Source organism: Balaenoptera physalus (genome assembly GCF_965194825.1).
Source record: "Balaenoptera physalus genome assembly, chromosome: 7".
Lineage (NCBI taxonomy): Eukaryota > Metazoa > Chordata > Mammalia > Artiodactyla > Balaenopteridae > Balaenoptera > Balaenoptera physalus.
In genome coordinates this window covers 91549335-91574382 of record NC_138886.1, presented here as the reverse complement: position 1 = coordinate 91574382, position 25048 = coordinate 91549335, and the positions used below count along the sequence as shown (strand labels likewise).

The window sequence follows — 25048 nt, the reverse complement described above, 5'->3', positions numbered from 1 at the left end:
AACTCTAGGAACGGAGTCAGGAGACAGTATCTTAAGAGTGTTTCCCAGGTCTGAATTCTTTGCTAGAATTGTTCTTTAACGGAAACTTCAGGCTTGCTAGGAAAAAGGACCTACTGTTTTTTGAAAGGCATAAACAAGAACCAAGGAACTGCAGTCTAAAGGGCATGAAAGCACTTGCCCCAATTTGAGGCTACTGTGCTTAGAGCAGAGCTCTCCAGAACTCTTTGTAGCTAAGTGCATGGGTTTCACGTGTGCAATAGAAAAATCACGAGTGCACATCTCACAAGAGCTGGTTTTAAGAAGAGACCAGCACGAAAGTTCCCGGCGAGGAGCGTCGCCAGAGACGCTCCGCAGGGTGCCCGACACTCCACCTCTCTCCTCTCCGGCAGAGAGCTGCAGGACCAGATGCCTGGGCGGGGCTCTTGGACACGCGGACCGCCGTCCTCCCACGGCTCCTGGCGTCTGTTGGGGGCAGTCGGCTCCGGAAAAGAGGAGCGCATGCGCAAGCGCGGGGGGTGGGGCCCCAACGGCCGTCCGGAGGGGGCGGGGCCTGTCATGGCGGCCTCGAGAGTCAATTCCAGGAACCCTGAGGTAAGGGGTACGGGGACTTTTCACCCCTCAGGTGTCACCGCTCTGCGCTGGTGTTCACCCTGTGGGTTATTTGTGCCCTTGTCCGTGTACGGAGACTCCCCACAATGTGGATTCATGCCCCCATAGAGCTCGATTCCCTTGAGGGGTTTACCCCAGGGTTATTGGCACCGCTGGGGAGCTGGCTGCATGAAGGGTTCAGTGATTGTGGGGCCTACAGTCGGGGGGAAATAGTGTGTGTGAGCTATTAAACAGGTGCCCAGGTGCCGTTCTAGGCTGCGCGTTCTGAAGAGTACAAAAGCTAGAGGGACGTTCTTGCGAGTTGAAAACCCTCATCTGGTTCCAAAGGTGTAGCTCAGGTGATTGGAAAATGAGTGAAGATCGAAGGAACACACTCATGGTTTCACTAGTGTCTTCCTTCTTGTCATAAAAACATCAATCACCACTTATGTTCAAACTGCATTCTTTTGTCAGTGATGGGAGCAACTTTGCTGAATGTGGTAATAAACATGTATTTGTAGTCTGATGTCAAATCATGATTGATTTGCAAGCATAGATGGGGTCTGTACATATTTAATTGGTTGGTGGGAATCTGATATGTAGTCAAATGTGTGGGTTGGTTTTGTCTGTGGATGTTTGTGTCTGAAGGGAGGTCATGCCTGTGTTTTTGTGAGAGTGTGTAAGAGTGAGTGTTGTATTTGGAGGGTGTTGAGATGTGACACAGGCATACTCAAGGAGTTGGTGGTTAGGTGTTTGTAATTAGGTGTTTGGGGAATATGTTTACATGTGTTTTTTTCACCCATGAATTTGGGGATTTATGTGTGTCTAATGGTGGATTTGGAAGGATTATCTGCATATGCATAAGGGCAATGTCAGGAAAAGTAGTGGTGTATATTACTTTGGGTGTCCAGTCTGTTTATTTTGTATATTTGGGGAATGTAGGATGATCATTTGTGTATTCAGGGCATGTTGTATGGTTATGGGGTGTTTGTGTGTGTGCATTTTCAGGAGCTGTCTATGTATATTTGGATGTGTAGAGGGCAAGTCTGTGACTATTTTATGGGACTGGTGGATGTTGTATATGTAGGTATGTCGTGTTTGTATGATTCTGTATTCTGCAAGATGGCAGAGTTAATTCTGTGTGAGAGGTTGGGAATGTGGGGTTATGTATATGCCAGTAGTGTGGTACTGTATGTGTATTTGGAACAAAGGGCATATAGGATGATATTATTGCATATTTGTAGTGTTCTGGGTAATTGTGGTTGCATTTGGGACTTGTGGAGAGTTATGTGTTAAATGAGTTTGTGTGTGTATTCAAGGGGCATGGCCACTTGGAGGAATGTTTGCTGAGGCTGTGCATTTGTAATTTTCAGTAGGAGCCTCTGAAGCTTATGTATTTTGGGAAGTGAGTATATGTGTATCTGATAAAGAGGTGGGGTTCTATGTTTCTACAGGGAAGTTGGACAATTGCATTTCTATGTATTAGAAATATGTGATATGGGTATTTGTTAGTACTTGCATATGTGTGAGCTGGCTCCTAATAGCTAGGGATAATTTGATATATGGAAGTTGTTTCATAAATGGTTTGCTGGAGACACCTGCATGTATCTTACTTGTGTATTCTAATCTGTGTGTGTGTCCATCATCAGGTTCATGCATTATCAAAGTTTGTTCATAAGGTATGGAGTTGTTAGGAGTATTCAAAGTGTATTTCTTTGGAGAATGCTAGGGTGTTTATACATGTGTTTGGTAGGAGTAAGAGGTGGTCTGTCTATATATTCAGGGTGAGGGTAGAAATATATATATATATAAACCCCCCCACACACATATACAGTTTATATGTTGGGGTAGTGGTGGGGAGCTTGTATTCTGGAGAGGTAGCATAATGTATAGTGTTTGGGAGGGGATCTGTATGTTCAGGGCTTGGGAATATTTGCATGTGTGTGTCCATAGGTGTGTGAGAATTGTGTATGTATATTAGTAAGACTGCAGAGGTTGTCAGTGTTTTTCTGTTTTGAGTGTGTCTGAGCATTTGGGGTGTATACTCATGAGGAGTTTGTGGGTGTGTGTATTTGTGATTTGTGAGTATATCAGGAGGCTTAGAGTCCTCTATGTGTCTATTTCCAAGTGTAATGCCTGAAGAATTTAGTGGTGTTGCTTGTATGTGTGTTCTCAGTATTAGTGAGGTGGACTTATATGTACAGTTGACCCTTGAACACCACACGTTTGAACCACACGGGTCCATTTATAGTGGATTTTTTTTCCAGTAAATACTACGGGACTACTACACGATCCATGGATGCAGAACCACTGCATGGAGGGTTGGCGCCCTAACCCCCAAGTTGTTCAAGGGTCAGCAGTATTTGATAAGAATAGGTTATTTGTGGCTGTGTGTGTTTTTGAGTTCCTGGGGCTTCTGGGGTATGTATTCTGGGGGATGTGAGAGTTTAGTTTGTGTGTTTGGAAACCAGTAGACGGTGTAGGTTATGTGTGTGTGCAGGAATCCTGGAGTATATGTATTTTAGGGCTGTGGGATTGCATATGGGTCTTTTTTGGGTTGCCCATGAGACAGTTGTGTACTTGGTGAGCCTGTGTGTTTAGGTACTCAGTGTGTACATCTGGATGGCATATTGGTTGCACGTGTTTGTTTTCAGGCCCATGTTGTGTGTGTATATATAGTTGTGAGAGTGGAATGTGAATATTCAGGGTGAGTAAGGTTTTGTCTGTAAAAATTTAGGTAGTAAGAGGTAGTCTGTTTGTGTATTTATTCAGGGTGAGGGTAGAAATGTACGTGTGTGTTCAGGATATATATATATATATATATGTATATGTACAAACACATATGTGTATGTGGTATCCTTTTGGTTATATATCTGTGATGGGAGTTGAGGGTTCTACTTGGGGTGTAAGTGGATTGTGTGCACAAATTCATAGGAAAAGGTATGGGATGTGCTGGAACTGGTTCATACTATCCTGGGATAGTCAATGGTGCATATCTCTTCCCAGCTCTGTGTTCAGTGAGGTCAGGTGGGTAGCTTGAAATTGGTCATGCTGGGAATATTTATACCACGTAGATAGCAGAGGTGAAGTCTTTCCCACCTTTCTCGGAGAGTTTTTTAGCACTTACCAGCACACCACTGATGTGCGTGTTTGGACGTATGTATGTATGAAGCAAGAATATTTGGGCATCGGTGGGTACGTATGGGACACCCATGTGAATTGTGAGTGGGACATCTGGGGCTATGGGCCCCTGTATATGTGCATTGACCCGGTAATCGTGAATCATTGCATTGCTCCTATCAGGTTGGTCTGTTCTTTAGGGCCAAAGAATCCCCATAAATGTTGTTGATTCCCAGTAGAAATCATGCAGATGGATACAGGGGTGTCTGTACCTTAGGCAGGTGGACACTCCTTCAGCATTTGTGTGGTCCTAGCATCTGGGTCCCTAGAAGGGGGGGCCTGGTGGACAGATGGCCATGCAGAGCAGAACCTTCACAGGTGTGTTGTTGGCGTGACAGGCAGCAGTCAGAAAGTCACGGGGCTTCCTGGATAGGCGGTCAGATGACCAAAGGCTCTCCCAGGAAAATACCCTGAGAATCAGTTGGACAGCTACAGGCGTTACTGGCTCTTCTGGGGCACAGCTGACGTGCAAGGACTCCCTCCACATGGGGTCCAGAGCCACGTGTCCCTGAGCGCAACTGCCCCAGGGTGGTGGGAACTGTTGCGTATCAGGCTGGTCAACTGTATCACTAGGTCTCAACCAACCTGTCTCCATGGAAACCTAAGTCCTCAGGGATAGGCAGGACCTCTAGGGATCAGTGAGCTGACAAGGACAGAGGTGAGGAGGCTTTGTCCCCGAGGGAGAGTTGGGGACTGAGACCTGGAGAGCCTGGGGAGTCCCACTCTGAGGAGATATGGCTCTGATATTCCCAAACCCTTTAGACATGTTCTCTGTTCTTTTCTGAAGGCTCATGATGCTTCTAGCAGTGGGAAGCTTATCTCAGTTTCATGCTTCTCTGATAGGATGAACTGACCCTTTTATTCACTATTCCACATCGAGCTGCAAACGCATCAGATGGAACCACGTGATCATTGTGGCCGCCAGCTGACCCCACAGCCACCTTGTGCCTCCCTTGGACCCACCCAGGAATTTCTGAGCCTTCTTTATGGTGAGTCTTGTGGCCTTTTCTCCCTCATTGTGAATCCTCCTGCCAATAAAACATGCTGTGAATGTTAACAAAAGGAAACCTCAAATAGAATTGGAGTCTGGAAGGCCCGTAGAGGGAGGTCTCATGCCGTGTCACTCATCATCAATTACCCCAACAGGAAGAGGTCATTCACTGACCCCAAACAGGAAGTGCAACCACTTTACTACCCCAGCTGGAGGAGGGAAGACTTCCTTCCTGGCCAGCAACAAGAAATAGAAAATAGAAATAGCTAATAGAAAATTCCGCAGTTTAGCCAATGAGAAGCCATTGTCACCTGAAGTTTCACTTTCCTCCAGTGAACTTTCATTTTTTCCCTTGATGATGACTTTCTTTCCTTGTCCCAGCCTCTTTACTTTAAAAGCCTTCTGGGACTTTCCTGGTGGTCCAGGGGCTAAGACTCTGCTCTTCCAATGCATGGGGCATGGGTTCGATCCCTGGTCGGGGAACTAAGATTTCCACATGCCATGTGGCGTGGCCAAAAAACAAAAAGCCTTCCATGTTGTGTAACCCGTTGGAGTATCTCCCTTTCTATCAGATGAGATGCTGCCTGATTCATGAATCGTTTAATAAAGCCAATTTATTCAAACTTCAAAGTAAATCTTCAAATTTACTCAGTTAAATTTTGTTTTTTAATACATTGGTGGCATTCAGAGGTGGCCACTAACAGTTGAATATGTATCCCTCCAGAAATGTTCTGTATAAAAATATGTATGTGCACTTTTCTAAAATCCACTCTTATGATTCCTCTTGCCAACAGGATGATTTTATGATTAAGTGCTTATCATTTTAAAAAGAAGAAGATAAATATATTGGTGGCAGTGATGGGATCTGAAGCAAATTTCTGATAACTTTTGGGACAAGGAGAAACAGGTGTGGTGCCCACAACTCCTTTGAGTTCACTGTCTTTCTTGCCATTCCTGAAGGTTGTTGGTAAGCTCCTCTTGGTTTGAGCTCCATTTTCTTTGATTGAGTTTGTGCTCACAATCTAATTGGCTTTCCTTTACAGGGCAGGTCAGTTTGGCTGGTAGAGGATTCTCCCTGAGGCCAAACCCCTAGCCTTTCAGATGGAAATTCCCAGGACACAGTAACATCTCTTGGTTATTGCCAGTATATTTTTGAGTGGTAAACCCTAGCCCCTAATTTTGTTCCCTGGATTCCACATTGGGCACTGCTGGCAGTGTAGTCTGCACTTCCCCATCTGTTTGGCATCAGCCCTCAGTTTCCATGCTTGGAACTGTTGGTGGCGGCTATAGTTCTCCATTTTGTTAGGCATCAGTTTGCAGTCCCCATTCCTTGGGATTTGCTGGTTGGATCTTTTTCCTCAGTCCAGGGATCCCTGGGAATTGGTGGTGGTGCATACCAGGCCTTCTTTTGGCCAGGACATAGTAACATCTCTTTGTTACTGCTGATATATTAAGGCGCAGTTCTTTTGTGTGTTCTTTTGGGTTGACAAAGGCTAGCTAAGGAAATGAGATCCTTTATCACCAAAGAGTTGAGAATGCCAGCTTCTGGCACACCTGCTTATTTTATATTTGAGAACTATGGTCCTGGAGGCTGTAGATATTTAGAAAGATGGCAAAATTATACTAATACTGATCTAGAATTACAATGGTCATTGTGGGGAATGTTCCAGTTAGACAAGATTGTTCATTTGAGGAAAACACTGGAGAGCAAGGGTTCCCAAATTGGACAGGGAGAATGAGATGCCTGCTTTAATTGGTATGTAAAAGTTTACAGAAGGTTTCAAGATTCCAACATAGCTTCGTTTAGAGCTATGTTGGAACAGAAAGCTAATGAAAAATTAAAGAGACAAAAGGTACCTGAAACAAAAGACCATAGGACGGATGTGACTGCAGATTTAACTCCTACTGTCCCCCCCTTTCCTTTTTCACCTGAGTACTCTTGTTTTACTCATTTTCTGTCTGAAATACTTTTCTATTCCCAAGAGAATATTTAACAATTGCCATTTAAAGTCAAACTACCTGAGGTTGCAGGTGAGCCCCCTCAGGTGTCCTTTACCCCTTGGTCAAAGACTGAACTGAGAGCTATAGTCAAAGAATTCTCTAAACCTAGGGAGGAACTCCCAACATTTTTTGAAGAATTTAGAGTCACTGTCACGGCCTATGTCCCCAAACTGCTAGATCTTTATCCGCTTGTACACATGTTGGTAGGACTGGGGGAAGCCCCAGAATGGACGCGGGAAGCAAAATGACATAATCCCTAGGATGATATTCAAGATCCTCAACCTAAAAAGGCTTGCAGAATAACAACTAACCTTTTATAAGCTATTCCTAAAATCTTCCCTGCTCACACTTGGTCTATTATTAATTGGCCTAATAATGATTAGCCTGTTATTCACTCATACAAACAAAAGAGGGGTGAATCTGTGGAAGACTTTAGAGCCAGTTTGTAGGCTCTCTTTTTACAGCATTTGGGGTTGCAAGCAACAAAAAGGCCACTCAGCCTACTTTAACTGCCCTCTTTGTAAATGGATTATCTTCTGAGATTAGTGGATTGATAAAAGGGCAGAAAATAGGCTGGGAGGCTGTAGGCCTGACTGAACTCCTGACTATAGCTGAGCATTTTGAAAGGACCTTGGAGCAAGATCACAAACAGAAATCCACCAAGCTCATAGCCTTACAGTTACAACAGCTCTAAGGCAAGAGACACAAAATAACACCTAGTCCTCCCCCATTACAACCTCCTAGGGGTCCATGATCAATTCGATGACCCAAAGTTGATGTTTCATTTGTAATCAGTGAGGACACTGGACAAAAAGGTGTCCTCAAAGGTGCTATGCAAACTCTTCACAAATGCTCTCATATCTGTCTCAAAGGGAGGGCCCCCCCATGACCCTCTCCCCTAGTTGGCAGAACTCCAGAGGTTCTCTGGTAAACTATTACCAGCAATTACCTTAAACAGCCCAGAGGAAAATAGAATGAAAATTGATGAAAAACTGCCAAATTTCAGTTGATACTGGAGCTATGCTTTCTACTTTAAACCCCACTCTCATATTTTACTTTGAAATCTACATTAAACCCTAACCCTAACTGTAAACATAATTACCTAACCCTTTAACACCCTACCCCTAGCGCTAACCAGAGCTGTGCTTTCTACTCTAAAGCCCACCCTCAAAGAACAACAGGTCCCTCTGAGTCAAGAGGATGTTTCCATAGTGGGAGTACCTAATAAAGTTCAGAGAGAATTTTTATCTCAACCAAGATTCCTTTTTGCCATGCAATATAGCCCCAGTTAATCTATTCGGTAGAGATCTCTTTTCTAACTTAAAAGGGCCAGTACATTTTGCCTCCAGTGGAGATCTCACCTTAAACTTTCCTGATCAACCTGAACCTGATTATTTATGTTCCCTACAATCTGTCCTGGACATAAAAGAGGAAGTTCAGCAAAAGTTCTCTAATTTGGTGGAGATGCCTGCAAATTTGGGGGCTACTTCTGACAGTGTTAACATCAGAAGAATAAAAAAATGCAAACCTATAAAGATTCAGATAGATGTAGCTAAACCTCTCCCTAGGTTTCCTCAACAACTGTTAAAGCCTGCGGTCATACAAGGTCTCACACCTACTGTAGAAAACTTAATTTCCCGGGAGGTAGTCATTCCTGTACTCGTCCCTGCAGCATGCCAGTCTTGCCTGGTTGGAAACCTGGCAGGATGGTGATTTGTCCAGGACTTGGGAGCCGTTAATAAAAATAGTTATTCCCTGTTTTCCTGTTGTTCCAAACCTAGCCACCCTTCTGTCACAAGTTTCAACTGACTTGGAATGGTTTACTGTTGGAGACCTTTGTTCACCTTTCTTCAGCATCCCGGAGACCCAACAGCCAATATCTATCTGCCTTTACTTGCAACAATCAACAATATACCTGCACTTTTATGCCTCAAGGGTTCACTGGGACCCCTTCTTTTTTCTCCCAAGTACCTCACCAAGATTTAAGTACCCTCTAGTTCCCTGAGAAATCAACCTTTTTACCGTATGGAGATAACCTCCTGCTGTACTCAGCTACTGTAAAGATTCCATAAGGCATGCATAAAAGATTCCATTGATTTGCTGCAACAGTTAGCTGAGAAAGAACACAAAGGAAAAATTACAATTATCTCTAGACTCTGTTCATTACCTAGGACATAATCTAAGCACTGAAGGAATTCAGCTATCTCCAGGGAGAATTAGGCTGATACAGGAACTTCCTAGACTCACAACTAAGTGCTAGCATTGTGGATTTCTAGGTTTAGCTGGTTATTGCAAGCTCTGGGTTCCAAATTTTTCTCTGTTACCTCTTCCCCTCTATGAACTTATTAAAGATTTAGTCCCTGAATCCTTTGCTTGGGAAGATAAACATAAGCAGGCTTTTATAAGGCTAAAACAAGCACTGCAAGAGCTGCCTGCCTTAGGGTTACCCAAATGATCAGGTTCAGGTTGATCCGGAAACTTTAAGGTGAGATCTCCACTGGAGGCAAAATACATTAGCCCTTTTAAGTTAGCAAAGAGATCTCTAACTAATAGATTAACTTTAGGTTATTCAAAACCTTTTACTTGATTTGTGCATGAATGGCATAATCAGGCCCCGCGGAACTATGTGAGCATGGTAGTAAACATAGGCCTTTTGCCTATTATAGCATGCAACTTGAGTCAGTTGCTTATGCCTATCTCAGTTGTCTTAAGGTTATAGCCACAACTGCAAATTTAGTGGAAGCCTTGGCAGATTTGACTCTAGAAAATGAAGTTTATTTGCAAACTCCACACATTGTCCACAGTCTTCTTAACTCTGAATTGACAACGTTTCACTGCAAGTGTCACTAGATTCACTTCCTGTGAAATCCTGCTTTCAGCACCTAATCCTTATCTTAAACTTTACAACGTTCTCAATCCTGCTACACTACTACCTCTGTCTCACAAAGGTGAGGACCATGACTGCAGGGTAACAGTGTCCCATGGGAATTCCCTGGTAGGCCATTGCTTAGGACTCCGAGCTTCCACTGCAGGGAGCGTGGGTTCGATCTCTGGTCGAGGAACTAAGATCCCACAAGCCACGTGGCGCAGCCCAAAACAAAAACAAACACAAAAACAAAACAAACAGAAAACAATGTCCCATTTTGTGACACCGTGTCCTGAGTAAAGATGTTACCAAGTCCAAGCTTGCTGTGCTTGCCGCACGACAGGCCAATAAGTCGGAGATGAGGTGTTGAGGCAAGGAATATGACTTTATTCGGAAAGCCAGCAGACCGAGAAGACGGCGGACTAAAGTCTCAAAATAACCATCTTATCGGGGTTTGGATGCCAGTTTGTTTTATAGCACAGAGATGGGGAGGAGATGAGGAGGTAAAGTAAAAGGGCCATAAGTTTTGCGAATATCCCCTGGAATGGCCAGCCTCAGGGAGGGGATGTGTTAATTTCTTCTTAATTGCAGCCATCCACAGGTGGACAGAGTCCGTATGTTTCCCTGAACAAAGGCACTTTGGTTTAACATTCAGGCAGAGGAACAGGGTTCCCCGAGGCAGGCCATTATGTACAGACAGTATCCTTTTAGTGAACAAAAGCAGCGGAAGGCAAAGGTTAAAGTCAAAGAAACAGATCCAACGTGTAGTCAGATTTGGCTCCTCCCTGTTCCAGTTCCCTACTGTCAATGTCCATTCCACAGTCTTGTGGAAAAAGGGGTGACGGCCCTTCTAATTGCTTCGTCAGATGGAACTTTCCGGGAGTGTCCACCATCGGTGCCAGTGTTCCAAACGTTGTTTTTTTTTTTTTTGTTCCTCTCTGGAAAGTGTCTCCTTTACACCTGTAGCCTTAAAAATATATTCTCAGCCTAAAAGTTGAGAGTTACGATCTATTTGACGGAAATTTTGAGAGCTTCAAGCCTGGGAAGCAGCACCTCAAGGTAAGGAATTTAGCAGTTTTCTATGTATGGGAAGATGCAAGAGTCTGGGCTCACTGAAATCATTCATTTGATATGTACCTCAGCTACCCGGGGCCTGTATCCTATATTCTCATATCCTGAGTTTCGTCAGGGCTCACCGGCTCACGTTGGAGGGCTGCAATCGCTAATGACTGATGTGTCAGGCAATATTCCATTTCTCAGATCCTCTCCTCTTGGTCAGGATTTTGACCAATATTTGGGAGACACTTCAGGATCAAATTTTGTCCCATGGTGCTGGGAGGCTCATCCCAGGTCAGGGGAGAATTCTTGATATGCCACTCCAGGTGCTAGTTTTTGGACTAGGCCCTATTGATAATTAAAGATACTCTGGATCCTCTATCTAATTATGACCCAGGAGACATTTTCCCTTGTTGCTTCCTCCCATACCTAGAATCACACTATTACAATTATTTTATGTTATAAATGTGATCTATTTCCTCAAGATGTTTAGCCATAGAAGTATTGTTGGAGGCCTGGTTACATACTGGGTACTGTAAGAGACACCAATCTTATAAAATAGACAGGATATAAGTAAGTAATGCAGCTAGTAACGTTAACAAAGACACAGTGCAGCAGGGAGACACAAAGAGCAAACAATCTGGAAACAAAGAACAATGATCAGTATAACTACTTGTAATCCAATTGCAATAACGAGCGACCAGAGGTACCATAACTGAGTTAGTGAGCCATCCGCTGTTTCAGTGTACCAGCAGTGCATACTTAGACATGCACGGCTTAATCTTTGAGACAAGCATACGCTACTGGCAGGATCAACCAGGTAGAGAGAAAAAGATAAATGTTTCAATTCTGCTTACAAGGGTATAATTTAACAAATTACTGTAAGTCATAATTAGTTTAAGGGGAGAGTTTTGCTTACACCTGGAAAACACAGATTTAAAACAGTCATTTTTCAGATGGAAACCATAAAAATTATAACCATAGTCACCAGTTTACCCAGTTATGTGCAACTAATCGTTTTTGTTAACAGCTTTATGAAGCCATCAGTTTTCCCATTAGAATTCTTCAAGATCTTACCCAGTTCACCTTTATGGTCTGAAAACCAGAAACTTGTATTTATCCGAAGGTCCCTTCTATAAATCTTCTCGAAGAGGAAGCATTTTTGCAAAAGCATCAGAGTGAAACCATAACTGTGTACAATGACGAAAGACTTAAAAGGCACTTTTTTTTGGGGGGGGGGTGTAATTCAGATTTTATTGCTTATTATGTCATTCCATACAACTTTAGGTAAACACGTTGAGAAAATATACTGGGAGTATTAAACAGATGATGGCAATATTGATGAAAATGTTCAAGTGTTTTACATAAGGTAGTTAAGAGGCACCGCTGCCACCATCACCCCCCCCCCGGAAATTTGTACATTTCGTATAAAAAGAGTAAAAATAGTTCATTGGCATTTAACTAGCATTATTCCTTGTAATCTATGAACCACGATATGCCTGAATAATTTCAGAATCTTCAGAGCAAAACAAAGCATTTTTTTCCAATAGCAGACATAGCAGTTTCAGTTTCTTTAAAAAACAAGCAAACAAATCAGCACAACAAAAACTATACACACAACCCCAAAACAAAAAAGTTGGCATATTCCAGTGGTCCGGAATTTTGACGTTTCTATCGCATTAATTCAAGAAATAAAATGTGATTCAGCATTTTAAAATGAGACAAGCTTCTTCACCATAGTTATACTTACTTTATAATTGAATCGATTTAACTGAAGCCAATGTTAACCCAGCAAAAACCATGGATATAATCAAACTGCTCTTTTGATAAAGAAACTCCTTTAAAAGTTAACTATTCTTTAAAAACTCAGACCCGAGCTGCACAGGTGTAATTGAGGAACCAACAACTGACTTCCAGAAACCACAGCAGCAGTTCTAAGTGTTTTTGAAGCTGGGGAGTATATACAGAATCACTGTAAACGGCACATACACATCAGTAACTTCCTGCTAAAACAGCATTTGAAAGACTTCTATGTCTATTTTTACAAAGATGAGTGGGCTGAGACATACATTTGGCTACTTGAAAAGAAACAGAGAAGGCACGTTTAAATCTGATTACGATGCAATTGACAAAGTAACGTGGTTACTGCGGTGACATGCAACACTTTCCGATAATAAAGAGAATTCTGACTGGTAACATTTTACCAGGACATACCAAATTTTAGGAACTCCATATAATCTATAGAATACCTGTATCATTTGGCATACAATGTAACCTAAGAAGATTTATTGCTTATTTCACAACACTTCCCGTGTAATTCAACATACCAAGTCAACCGAATTAGTTAATATCTCTCTTTGGGATGTTTCAGGGGCCCTTTGAAGCACCCCAAAGTTAGCTAGAGCTCCAAGGAACTTCATTATAATTTGATTTGGGAAGTTTTGTCCGAAAAATAAGAAAAGGGTTTAAAACAGTCAGATAGGATCACATGTCACTGTGAAACAATAGTTATTCAGTTAGCCAAAGTAACAATAAAAGATTTCAAAGGCAAGTACAGAACATATCTCTTAAAAGGTAGAAAAACTTAAAATCTGGTATCAAAGGCAGGCCAAAATCTTAAGAAACCTTGTCTTCTTAACAGAGAGAAAAGCGAAATTCAAGTTTTGCACCATCTTACTTTTAAAATTTATTGACTCAATTAAACTTATTTTAAACTTAGTCAATCCTGACCACGTACAGAACTCTTTTTTTCAGGGTCCACTTTCCATAAACCTTCTGTCACTTATTTTAGCACAATTCTGACTTTCAAGTGGTCAAATAGCTGGAGAGACTAATTTTAGATAGACCTTCCTAAAAGATAAGTTTTTTTTTTTTTTAATTTTTATTTATTATTTTTGGCTGTGTTGGGTCTTCGTTTCTGTGCAAGGGCTTTCTCTATTTGCGGCGAGTGGGGGCCACTCTTCATCGCGGTGCGCGGGCCTCTCACTGTCTCGGCCTCTCTTGTTGCGGAGCACAGGCTCCAGACGCGCAGGCTCAGTAGGTGTGGCGCACGGGTCTACTTGCTCCGCGGCATGTGGGATCTTCCCAGACCAGGGCTCGAACCCGTGTCCCCTGCATTGGCAGGCAGATTCTCAACCACTGCACCACCAGGGAAGGCCAAGATAAGTATTTTTAAAAGTTCACCTAAAGCTCTTATTTCATTTGCATTTTCTTTCCTTAAAAGTTTCTTCACATCAAGTTATTTCCTTGCTGACAAATTTGCAATAGATATAACAAGATTTTATTTAGCTTATATTAAACCTAGGCACAATAAAAGTATTATACTTAATGTTGATGACTCTAACAGCATGTCTATATTAATTAGATCAACAAACGAACGTTAGTACCAGGTCTTAATTAATACTGAATATTTCCCAGTTCACATGAACCTGAAGCTCATTTAGCTCAACTTCCCTTGTATTTAGAATAGTTTGGTTTGTAAGTGCTCACTTTTCTTTAAGCCAATTAAATAGAGTTCATCCACAAATCAACCTCAGCAATGTTATCCAAAGACAAAGACACATACGAGGACACAAACATACAGAGACGTCATAGTTGTCATTTCCAAATTTCAGCAGGGAGTCAGGTACAGCCACGTGAAACCCATCAGTTTACAAAAAGAGGTTGGATTCAAATTAGGTTTCTGACAGATGGAAAAAATCAAACTCACTTGTCTAGATGGCTGAATTTTTACAGAAAAGACACTTAGGTTTTTTATTTATCCTTGATAAGTCAACTTCTAAATTACTTTACCCTCTTTTAAAAAGATGCATTTTAAAAAGATGGCAGAGATGAGGGTTCCGGAGAAGACCAGAAAGGATGTTTGCATCTCAAAGATACAGGCAAGTTTTTCCTAGGATGACTTTGTTTCCCCTTTGTTTAATATTTACAAGCCTCTTAAGATAAACAGGGAGGGTTTGGGGAGTGGTATCTATTGGAGAGTCAATCAACTCGTTCCCCACTGTCAAAGTTCCCTGGGGCTCCTGTGGGGAAATTAGAATCGGACGCCTCAAGTCCAAGGGCGTCGCCAGGCCTCTTATAGGTTGTCAGCACAAGGGAAATTGCCCTGCTGTGGAAGTGGCTCCCGGTCCAAATTGGGTGGCCTGTGGAGTCTTAGATGGTGATACTAAATCCGGCTCCTGTGCTCTGGGGGTTAACACAGAAACTTCTATTTGATCCCCGTGGGTAGGGGAAACAGGAGGTGGTGAATATGATGGCGGCATGGGGGGAGAGTGGGCAGTTGGAACAACTGCCGGTTCAGCTTGCTGTTTTGCAAAACACTTGTAACTGCGAGATCCTATAAAAGTTGAGTGAGCCATTCAGGGGTTACCGCCCTTCTGATCCTATATTTTGGGTCCGCACCCTATTACAATAGTATATCATGTGTTTCTTAGTCATAGGCTCAGGGCTACGTTTCACCCATTTATCTAATATAGGCCCCAAAGGGCTCTCCTTCAGGGTAGATGGAGTATTTCCCATTGTGTACACCAAAACGCAAAAGACGCAAGCAAACTCTGGCATCAGTGCACACCAAACCAAGACCAAAACCAACGAACCAGTTCCCAAATCGGTTCTGAGGGGGTGTAGTGGTGTAGGGAGCAGCCGGCTGGTCCAGAAGCCCACAGGCAGCTAGGAGGAGCTGTGTTAGTCCAAAGGGACTCATAGTCCATTCTCAGCCCAGAAGGAGCAGCCAGGGGGAACCAGTGGGAGGGCTTGACTAATTGACCTTTGTGCCTGCTATAAAGCTTATTGTTTAGCTCTTCGCCAGTAAAATATGGAGGGTTTGTACGTGGCTGCATAAATGGGTCTACGAATGATGGACAAGTGTGGTATTTGTTGCCTCCGGAGTGTGAAGAGACCTAAGTAAGACGAGTTGGGCTTGCTATAGTGTGTTGGGGGGCTGAATAGTTAACAGCTGAGGTTTAGCTGCAAGAGGAATTTCCTGGCTTTTAGAGGATCAGTTAATGCCCAGAAATGTAATAGTTGTGGAGAGCCCTTGAATTTTCTGTGGGGCAGCAGCCCAGCTGTATGTTATAGATGGGTCACCAACCATGTTAGGGCCTCGTGCACCAATGTCCTGAGGGGCTCTGGATTAGAACATCAGTATAGTGCCAGACGGTGCAAGGGGACACCAGGTCTTGCCAGCAAAGACTGTGGGCAATAGCTGGGCTGTTAAGATAGCCAGTAGGCAGACAGGTTAAAACACACTGGGTGCCTTCTGCAGTAAAAGTAGACTGCAGCTGGGACTTCTCAATAACTGGTACTGAATAGAACATAATAGCTAGATTGTCACAGCAAAGTAATTCCCTGGAGCCCTTTGGATATCCTTAATTAACTGGACAGTGTTGGAAATGGGAGCCTTAATAGTGGGGATCAGCATTGATATTTCAGTAGTTGCTTATAAGGCACCACTCATTAAGAGCAGGCTTTAATAGCAGCCAAATGGGGGAATTGAAAAGGAGAAATGGTGTGTTTAATGACTTCTTCTTGCCATAAATTTTGAATTTTGGGCTGCAATCCCACAGCCCCCTGTCATACATGTTATTGGGGGATATTTGCTGTCTTAGGTGGCAGTCTTATGGGCTCCCAATATTCAGCTTCCACCAGGAAGACCAGGGATTTGGGTTTGTTCCAAATGGCGTTGCGGTACATCAGGGCATCCATAGCTGTAACGGGAAAGGGTAGGGCCAAAGGGGCTACCACCACTAAACGATTTTTAATAAAGATTGTTTCAGTAGTGACATTCAATGGAAGTTGAATGCTTTCTACTCCCCTGACTATTATGCGTTGTAATCTAACGTGTGGCCCTTGCTTATAATTGAAGGGTTTCCCAGGAAGCACTGTAATTTGAGCTCCAGTTGTCAATGAGAGCCATAAGAAAAGTTGTTTATGTGTGTCCCAAGGATAATTAGAGAAGTATATGGGCAGTTGTCCCAGAGGAGGGCCACGCTCCAGGGATCTGTCAGGTCCCTAAGGCAGAGGCCTTGGCAGAGGTCAGGGTACAGGATTCGGAGAGGTGACAGCTGCCCATCACTCCATTCTGCTAAAGAGTCTGTAACGCCTGAGCAAAAATTTCTACCTTGTGCTTGGGCTGTCCCAGGGTTACGTCATTAGGGACCCCGATCTCCAGAGCTGCCAATACAGGGAGGTCTGTTAGTCATCCCATGAAGGATGGAGCTGTGTGAAGCACCACCCCTTTGTGGAGACCAGTAAGAGCCCCAGAAGCCCCTATATCCCTTAGGGGTCCTCTGTTGGGTTCCTGGCCGATGGGGCAGCGGGGCCCATGTGCCTTTACTGGCAAGTGAGATTTGGGGCTTCAGAAAAATTATCTTTCTCATATCTAGCTACAACATGGATGCGGTCCAATGCCTGTTGTACTGTATCTGACGTTTCTTTGAATTGTAACAGCATGGCTTTATAATTAGGGGGAACACAGTTCTCCCCCTTCCCTTGGAGAAATTTTTTCTAGAAAAATTTGCATTTCTATCATGGTATAGTTACATGTCTCTGTTTCTTGTTCATGCTGGTCATCCGATGTTTTGGTGCAATGGATGGTGACAGGGAATACCTGGAAGGGAGTTTTCCTCTTCCCTGACTCATATGCTGCCACTTCCCGTTTAGGGTGTCCCAGTCAGCCTCGGTGGGGTCAAGGGATGATTTGCAACAGCAGCAAGAATTGCAGCAACATAGGAGGCACTTACCTCAGCGGCATTTGCCCGCTCGGGGTGCCATGATGCCCCTGGTAGAGCTGCCTCTGTCATGGGTTAGGGCTGTGTGGGGAACTCATGGATGTATGTTTGGGGTATAGGACGGTTTGGGGTAATAGTAAAGCTGTGTAGAGACTGTGTATGTGTGATCTGGGGAGAGATGAGGGGCCTGAGTGCCTTTATGAGTGTACGGTTGGTGTAGCATGGTGCGGCTGGGTGGTGGGGCTGGTTCTGGGTGTTTTGAGGCTGTGTATGCAGGCATTTGAGAAGAGGTAGGGGTATGCATTTTAATATTTTGTGTGTTGGATCTGTGTGTATTCGGAGTATAGGGGTTATACATATGCTCATCCTGTAGGGTAAGAGTTTAGGGAGTGTATTTTTGGTGTGGAGGAATTTGCAGAGACTGGGGTTGTCAGTGTAAATTGGGGTTGCTAGCTGTGTGTGTATAATCAGGGGATGTGACAGAGGCTGTTTATAGTATCTCAAGAGGGAGATGGGTGTATGTTTGTATTGGGGGTGTGAGTTCATCATGTGTTGTGGGGGGAGTATTTAGGAGAAGGTTGGAAACATTGTGTCTCTCTGATGGTATTTTGTGTTTGTCTCAGCTTCTGAGGCATTGTACATACGTGGATGTTCACAGCTGTGGGGGGACTGTATGTGTTATATTTGGATTTGGGGGGTTGTGTCTTATATTAAGAAGTATGTGAGTTTGGTTTGAATGTATTTGGCTGTTGTTGAAGGGTTTGTGTGTTTGCATTGGGAGGTTATATGGGGTTGGGTGGATTTTTGTGGGATATGAGGATTTAGGTGTTTGATTATCGGGGGCCGTTGGGGGTGTGTTTTTGTATTCAAGACTGTGGCTGTGATTTTATTGGGGTTTGTAGTGCATGTATATTGGAGCAGGAGGGTTCTGGGCACACAGGCATCTTCTTATAGGTAGGGAGTTTGTGTGTTTGAGGATGTTTGGAGCTCTGTGGGGCTGTGTGATGGTGGCACAGGCGACTGTGGGCAGGTGGAGTGTGTGTTGGGCTGGAAGGGAAACTCGAGGGCATGTTGGTGACTGTGAGGCGCCCATGTGAACTCCCACGTGGACTGACTTTGTTCCTTCTGACCTTCTATGGCTTGTACCCATCCTGATCTTCTGTGGCAGCTACTCCCCTGGAATGGTCAGCAATACTCTGCTCATTCTTAGCCAGATGAGTCAGGAAATGTCACTTCCTCTGGCAGCTGGATGTGTCTCTTGCAAGTGAGTGGTCCTGGAGTCCAGGGTGCAGGACTGGTGGACAGATGCAGAGTGAGGCTGATTCCCCCGTGAGCCCTCTCCTCAGTGAGGTGGCCAGGAGGTCAGGGCTGTATCTCCAGAGGGTCAGACATGGCCAGTCCTCTCTAGAATGTGCTGGAGGGGCCAACTCATTGAACGGACCCTGCCAAGAGATAAACAGACCCCGAGGACAATTCCTAAGGGAGAAGTCTATACCTACCCATCTTCCACTTTCTCCTTTGGATGCCCTCTACCACAAGGTAAAAGCTAAGCCCCCTCACACGGCCCTTCTTGGCCTGGTCTTACTGACCGGCCAGTCTCTCCCCACATCCTGGCTCACTCTGGGCCCTCTGGTGATACCAGCATGAGGCCCCCCTGCATGTCAGTTCTCACCTCCTTGCCTTGGCCCTTGCTGCCCTTGCTGTTTGTCCTGCTCTTCCTCCCCCAAGGCCGTGAGTCACCTTCTCCAGGTGGGAAGGATCCACTGAAAATGCAAATTTGGGTAATTACTGCATCACCTGAGTCTCTAGCACGTGCCAGGCACTATGACGCTTGCCAAATCCGTAAAAACCCCACAAAGCGGATGTGCTATTAGTTGCACTTTGCAGGTGATGAAGCTGAGGTTCAGAGGTGAGCAACCATGACCAAGTACCCTGTATGTACCAGAATATCAATCAGACTGGTCAACGTATCCAATGAAGCCAAACATTAGTCTGATCAGGACGCCTAGATGCCAGGCTGTAAAGGCGCAAAATATGTCCCAGCAAGAGAAGGAGCAGTGCCAAGTACCCCAGCCAAGAAGCAGAGTTCATATCCTGCTTTCTTAATCAAAATAGCTGCAGATCAACCCACAGTTTCCTACTCTGTTAATAGGAGGAAAATACCAATGTGCGTTGTCCTATAAAACTACCTTAAGATAGTATGTATGATCCCGAGTGCTTTGGTAATGACCCCAAATCATCATCATGAAGTTGGGATACTTCTTAAAACACTGCAAGTCTTACACACTGGCATATAGAATCTGTAAAGTCAGTTCTTTGGGTAATGATGGTAGATAGAAGTGGCCCAGAAGGACAGAAGACAGAAAATAGAGCAGAAACTATTTGTCCAGATATGACAATGGGTCATAGCCAAGGTTCAAGCATTACTAGGGAGGTGGTGAAAATAGTAATGGGCATAGAGTGTAATAAGTCAAGGATATCTAATGTAGTTTCCAATGAAAGTTTGTGAAAGACATATAACTAAAAAGATAATAGGCTGGGAGGTGAAATAGTACAAAACATTTGATATATTTTTTACAAGGATAAAAGAAGATAGAAATGAACATTAAAGAAGTAGGTCAAATAGAAAAACTGTAAGATGGTAATAACCTCACAGTATGATGAGGCAACTTAGATTTATTTTGTTTAAATAAATTGGTAGCCTATATTTAGAGTAGTTTTAAGTTTAAAGAGAATTTGAGCAGAGTATAGAGTTCCCATACACCCCCTCACATCTATTCCCCAAACCAAAGTTTCCCCTATTATTAACGTCTTGCATTAGTGTGGGGCATTTTTTACAATTGATGAGCCAAAGTTCATACATTCCTACTAACTAATATCCATAGTTTACATTACAGTTTACTCTGTTGCATATCCTATGGGTTTTGATGAATGTATGACAGGCATTGACCATTACAGTATCATACAGAATAGTTTAAGTGCCCTACCTTTTCCAGGATGTCATATAGCTGAAATCATACAGTATGTATCCATTTCAGTTTGGCCTCTTTCATTTAGCAATATGTGTTTAGGGTTCCTCCATGTCTCTTCCATTTAGTACTCTTATAGCTCAAGCTGCCATAACATAATACTATAGGCTTGGTGACTTTAACAACTCACAGTTCTAGAGGCTTGGAAGTCTAAGATCACGGTGCTGGCCAATTCAGTGCCTGGTGAGGGCTCTCTTCCTGGCTTGGAGACAACTGTCTTTTCACTGTGTCCTCACGTGGTGGAGAGAGACAGAAAAAACTCTCTGGTTTCCTCTTACAGGGGCACTAATAGAGCCTAATCCTCATGACATCATTTAATCTAATTACCTGCCAAAGGCCTCATCTCCAAATATCATCACTTTGTTAGAGCTTGAATATATGAATTTTGGGGGGACAGAATTCAGTTGCTAGCCTCATTCTTCTAACAGTATAAAATATGATGAATAAAGAAAGCTCATCATTAAATTATCTCTTTTCTAGAGTTTCTGTCCCCATGTAGTTATCAACTCCTGGGTAAGATAGCCTAGGAAAGCAAAATTTTACAAAACACATGAACAAGTTTTTTTGAATCTCAAAATGATTTGAAGGCAAGAAACAGTGTTTGAGAGAAAATTGGGGAACCTTACTTGCATAAGAAAAGGTGATATTCCTGTTCAGAGTTGAATGCCATTTTGGAGCCAGTCAAGCCAGGCTGAGGAAGCACATTCTAAGCAGAAGCAATAAAAATTGCGTGCAAAGAGCCAGGCTTGTTCTAGAAATTAAACAAGCCCCACTGTGAATGTGGAAGAGTGAATGAAGGGATGAGAAGCAGGATAGGTGAATGGAAACTAGGTTACAGAGGCCTATGAGTACAGATGGGCATATGCATGTAAGAACACTACTCATGGCAGGGAAAGAACCACCTGGATGTATCAGAAGGAACAAGTTCTTAACACTCACAAAGGGAAAAAAAAAAAGAAAGCCTGGTCTTCCCAGCTAGAATGGAAAACTGTTTAATACATGAGTATTCAGAATAGTTTTCAATCCTGAAATGTGGGGAAAAATTTAACATGGTCTAAACATTACTTGGGTTCCACCTAAAAAGCTTAAAAGCAAGACTCAGAAGGATAAAATTATTTTTAAGTAATTTAACTGCATCCCAGAACAAAGTTCAAGAATATGTACAGAAATACTAAAATATTTAGCACCAGAAAAGGAAATTCTACAGTGACTGTCATCCAATAAAAAAATTACCAGGTATATCAAGAAGCAGGAATATCGAACCACAATGAAGGGAAAAAAAACCTAATTAAAACTGACCCAGAAATAGAAAAATTAAAGCATTAGTAGACAACAAAACTAAAGTAGATATTATAATTATATTTCATATTTTCAAGAAGCTACAGGAGGGATTGGACATGTAAAGGAAGGTATTTTTAAAAAAGCAAATCAAAGTTTTAGAGATTAAAACTAAAATAGCTGAGATTAAAAGTACATTGGATAGAATTAACAGTAGATTAGACATTGCAGAAAAGAATTAGTTAACTGAACAAAAAGCAATATACATTATTCAAAATAAACACACAAAGAAAAGAAAAAAAACTTAAAAAAGATATGAATATCAAGAGAATGGGAAGTCAAGTCATAGATGGGGAGAAAAAATTTGTAAAAGACAAATCAGATAAAGGATTGGTATGAAAATATACAAAGAACACTTACTGCTTACCACTAAAAAAAGAGGACAACCTGATTAAAAGTGGACAAAAAATCTAAACTGACACCTCAGTAAAGAAGATATAAAATATCAAATAGGCATATGAAAAGATGCTCAACACCTTATGTGTTTGGAGAACTGCAAATTAAAACAACAATGAGAAACCACTATGCAGCTATGAAGAGGACAAAAATTCAGAACACTGACAGCACCAAATGCTGGTGAGGATGCAGAGCAATAGGAACTCTCATGATTGCTGTAGGGAATGCAAAATGGTACAGACTCTTTGGAAGACAGTTTGGCAGTTTAATAAGAGAGTAAATATACATTTACCATAAAATGCAGCAATCAAGCTCTTTGGTATATACCCCAAAGAGCTGAAAATTTATGTCCATACAAAAGCCTGCACATGAATGATTGTGGCAACTTTGTTCATAATTGCCAAAAATTAGAGGCAACCAAGGTGCCCTTCCATAGATGGATGGATTAAAAACAAACAAACAAACAAACAAAAACCTGTTCCACATTCATACAATGGAATATTATTCAGCAATAAAAGGAAATAAACTACCCATGAAAAGACATGGAGGAACTTAAATGCATATTACTAGGTGAAATAAACCAATCTGAAAGGGCTACGTACTGTATAATTCTTAACTATATGATATTTTAGAAGGCAAAGCTATGGAGACCATAAAAAGATCAGTGGTTGTTGGGGGTTTGGGAGGAGGAAGGGAAGAGTAGGTTGAATAGGTGGAACACAGGGGATTCTTAGGTCAGTAAAAGTATTCTGTGTGATATTACAGTGGTGGATACATGTTGTATTAGTCAGAATTCTCCAAAGAAGCAGAACCTATAGAATACATGCATGTGTTTGTAACAGGGAATTAGCTCTTATGATAATGGAAGCTGAGAAATCGCACAGTCTGCCATCTGTAAGCTGGAGACCCCAGAAAGCTAGTGATATAATTCAATCCTAGTCCAATGGCCTGAGAACCAGGGGAGGTGGTGATATAAATTCCAGTCTGAGGTCAGGAGAAGATGAAATATCTCACCTCACACCATGAGGCAGGAAAAAGGGGCAAATTCTTCCTTCCCCCAGCTCTTGTTCTATTCAAGCCCTCAACAGACTGGATGATGTCCACCCACATTGGGGGGGGGCAATCAACTTTACTGAGTCCACCAATTTCAATGCTAATTTCACCTGGAAATTCCCTCACAAAATATACCCAGAAATAATTTTTAATCTGGGTCCCCCATAGCCAGTTAAGTTGACACATGAAACTAATCATCACAAGTCGACCCTGTGTCAACATGACACCCATATGCATCTCCTCAAATCTTACTTAATCCCCAAATAAGACAATAACAAGGTCTTAATTCCACTTAATATGATACAACAATTCTGAGTCCAATCAAAATACACTAACCCTATCCCCAGAAGAGGAGGTAAATCCTTGTGATATAACTTAAAGTACTATAATGTAAAATTAAGAGTACTTCCATATTATGATATAAAATCAATACAACTCATGTTACATAATAAGGGAATATGAGAGAGAAAAAACAAATACACACTTAACACAAATATATTCATAGCAAAAAAAAATGGTGTACTCATGACAATTACAGTCCTCGTTTCTGTAAGTGGTCAGTTATAGCTGGTCTTTGTAACTACTTTCTTATACCCATTCTGTATTCTTTCTATCTTCAGCAAGCACCTCAGCAGATCGTGGTTCTTCCCTGGTGGGTGACCAAATCCTTCCTTCTTGAATAGTCTGGGTCATTAGTAGCCCTGCCTAGACTGGGTTGTTGTAGTTTTCCACTGAGCTTAATCAAAGAACATGGTAATACTAAGGGATGCCTTGAGCGATCTACTATATCCAGATACACTTTTCCTTACTTCCGTGTGGAAGAGCAGTCCGCAAGTAGTATCCTTGTATCAACAAACACTTTACTTTCCTTCTTTGTCTGTTGATTCAGAGGCATGAGGAGCCCAAGGTAGCTGGGTGTTAGTCTTAACTCCCCATTCTTTGGAATCATTGCTGTGTCTCCTGGTAGAAGCATTTTCCCCTTTGGAACTCAGACCAGCAGAGCATAAGGTCACAGGAACAAAAAGCCAAAAGTTGATAGTGGGTCACTAGGGATAATACTGAAGAGTTGAAAATAACTATTCTCATTTTTGTCCCTTAAAATTCCTGGACCCGAGAATGCTGGCTATGGAAGAAAGAGGACCATATATTGGACTCCAATTCAGAGCATATACAACCCTCTGGAGAACCTTGCCCTGGGACAAGCAGAGGTATTGTCACATAGCCAGCCCTGTAACTGAGTCTTCAGAAGGCCATTCCACCATTCTGTCAAGCCTGCTGCTTCAGGTAAGACTAGTGAATTCCAAGGGCCCATTGCCTCACTTCATCTGCTGTGAAATGTATTCCTTGATCTTGAGCAATGCTTGCAGAATCCCATGACAATGATAAGTCATTCTGTAAGATCATGGATGGTAGTTACGCAGAAGTGACGTATGCAGGAAAGGCAAATCTGTACCCAGAGCAAATGTCTATTCCAATAAGAACAAAATCCTGCCCCTTGCACAATGAAAGCTGTCCAGTGTCATCAGTCTGCCACTGACTAGCTGGCTGATCACCCGGGGAATAACACCATATTGAGGGCCCACTGTTGGTCTCTGCTGCTGGTTGATTCTTTTTGATTGGGAATTCAGTAGTGGCTGTAGCCAGGTCAGCCTTGATGAGTGGAAGTCGATATTGCTGAGCCCATGCGTAACCTGCGTCCCTGTCACCATGGCCACTTTGTTGATGAGCCCATTGGGCAATGACAGGGGTGGCTGGGGAAAGAGGCTGACTGGTCTCCAGAGAACAGGTCATCCTATCTACTTGATAATTAAAATCCTCCTCT

At 42.7% G+C, this 25048-nt stretch overlaps 1 long non-coding RNA gene across 1 annotated transcript in view; it reads left to right on the top strand.

The window, feature by feature from the left end:
* Positions 1 to 522: 522 nt before the first annotated feature.
* The window catches only part of LOC309664529, a 53728-nt gene continuing 29202 nt past the window's right edge, over positions 523 to 25048 (top strand). Inside the window, exons 1-2 of the long non-coding RNA XR_014265893.1 lie at positions 523 to 591; positions 4612 to 4757. This is a non-coding gene — a long non-coding RNA (uncharacterized lncRNA). The remainder of the gene's footprint in view (positions 592 to 4611; positions 4758 to 25048) is intronic.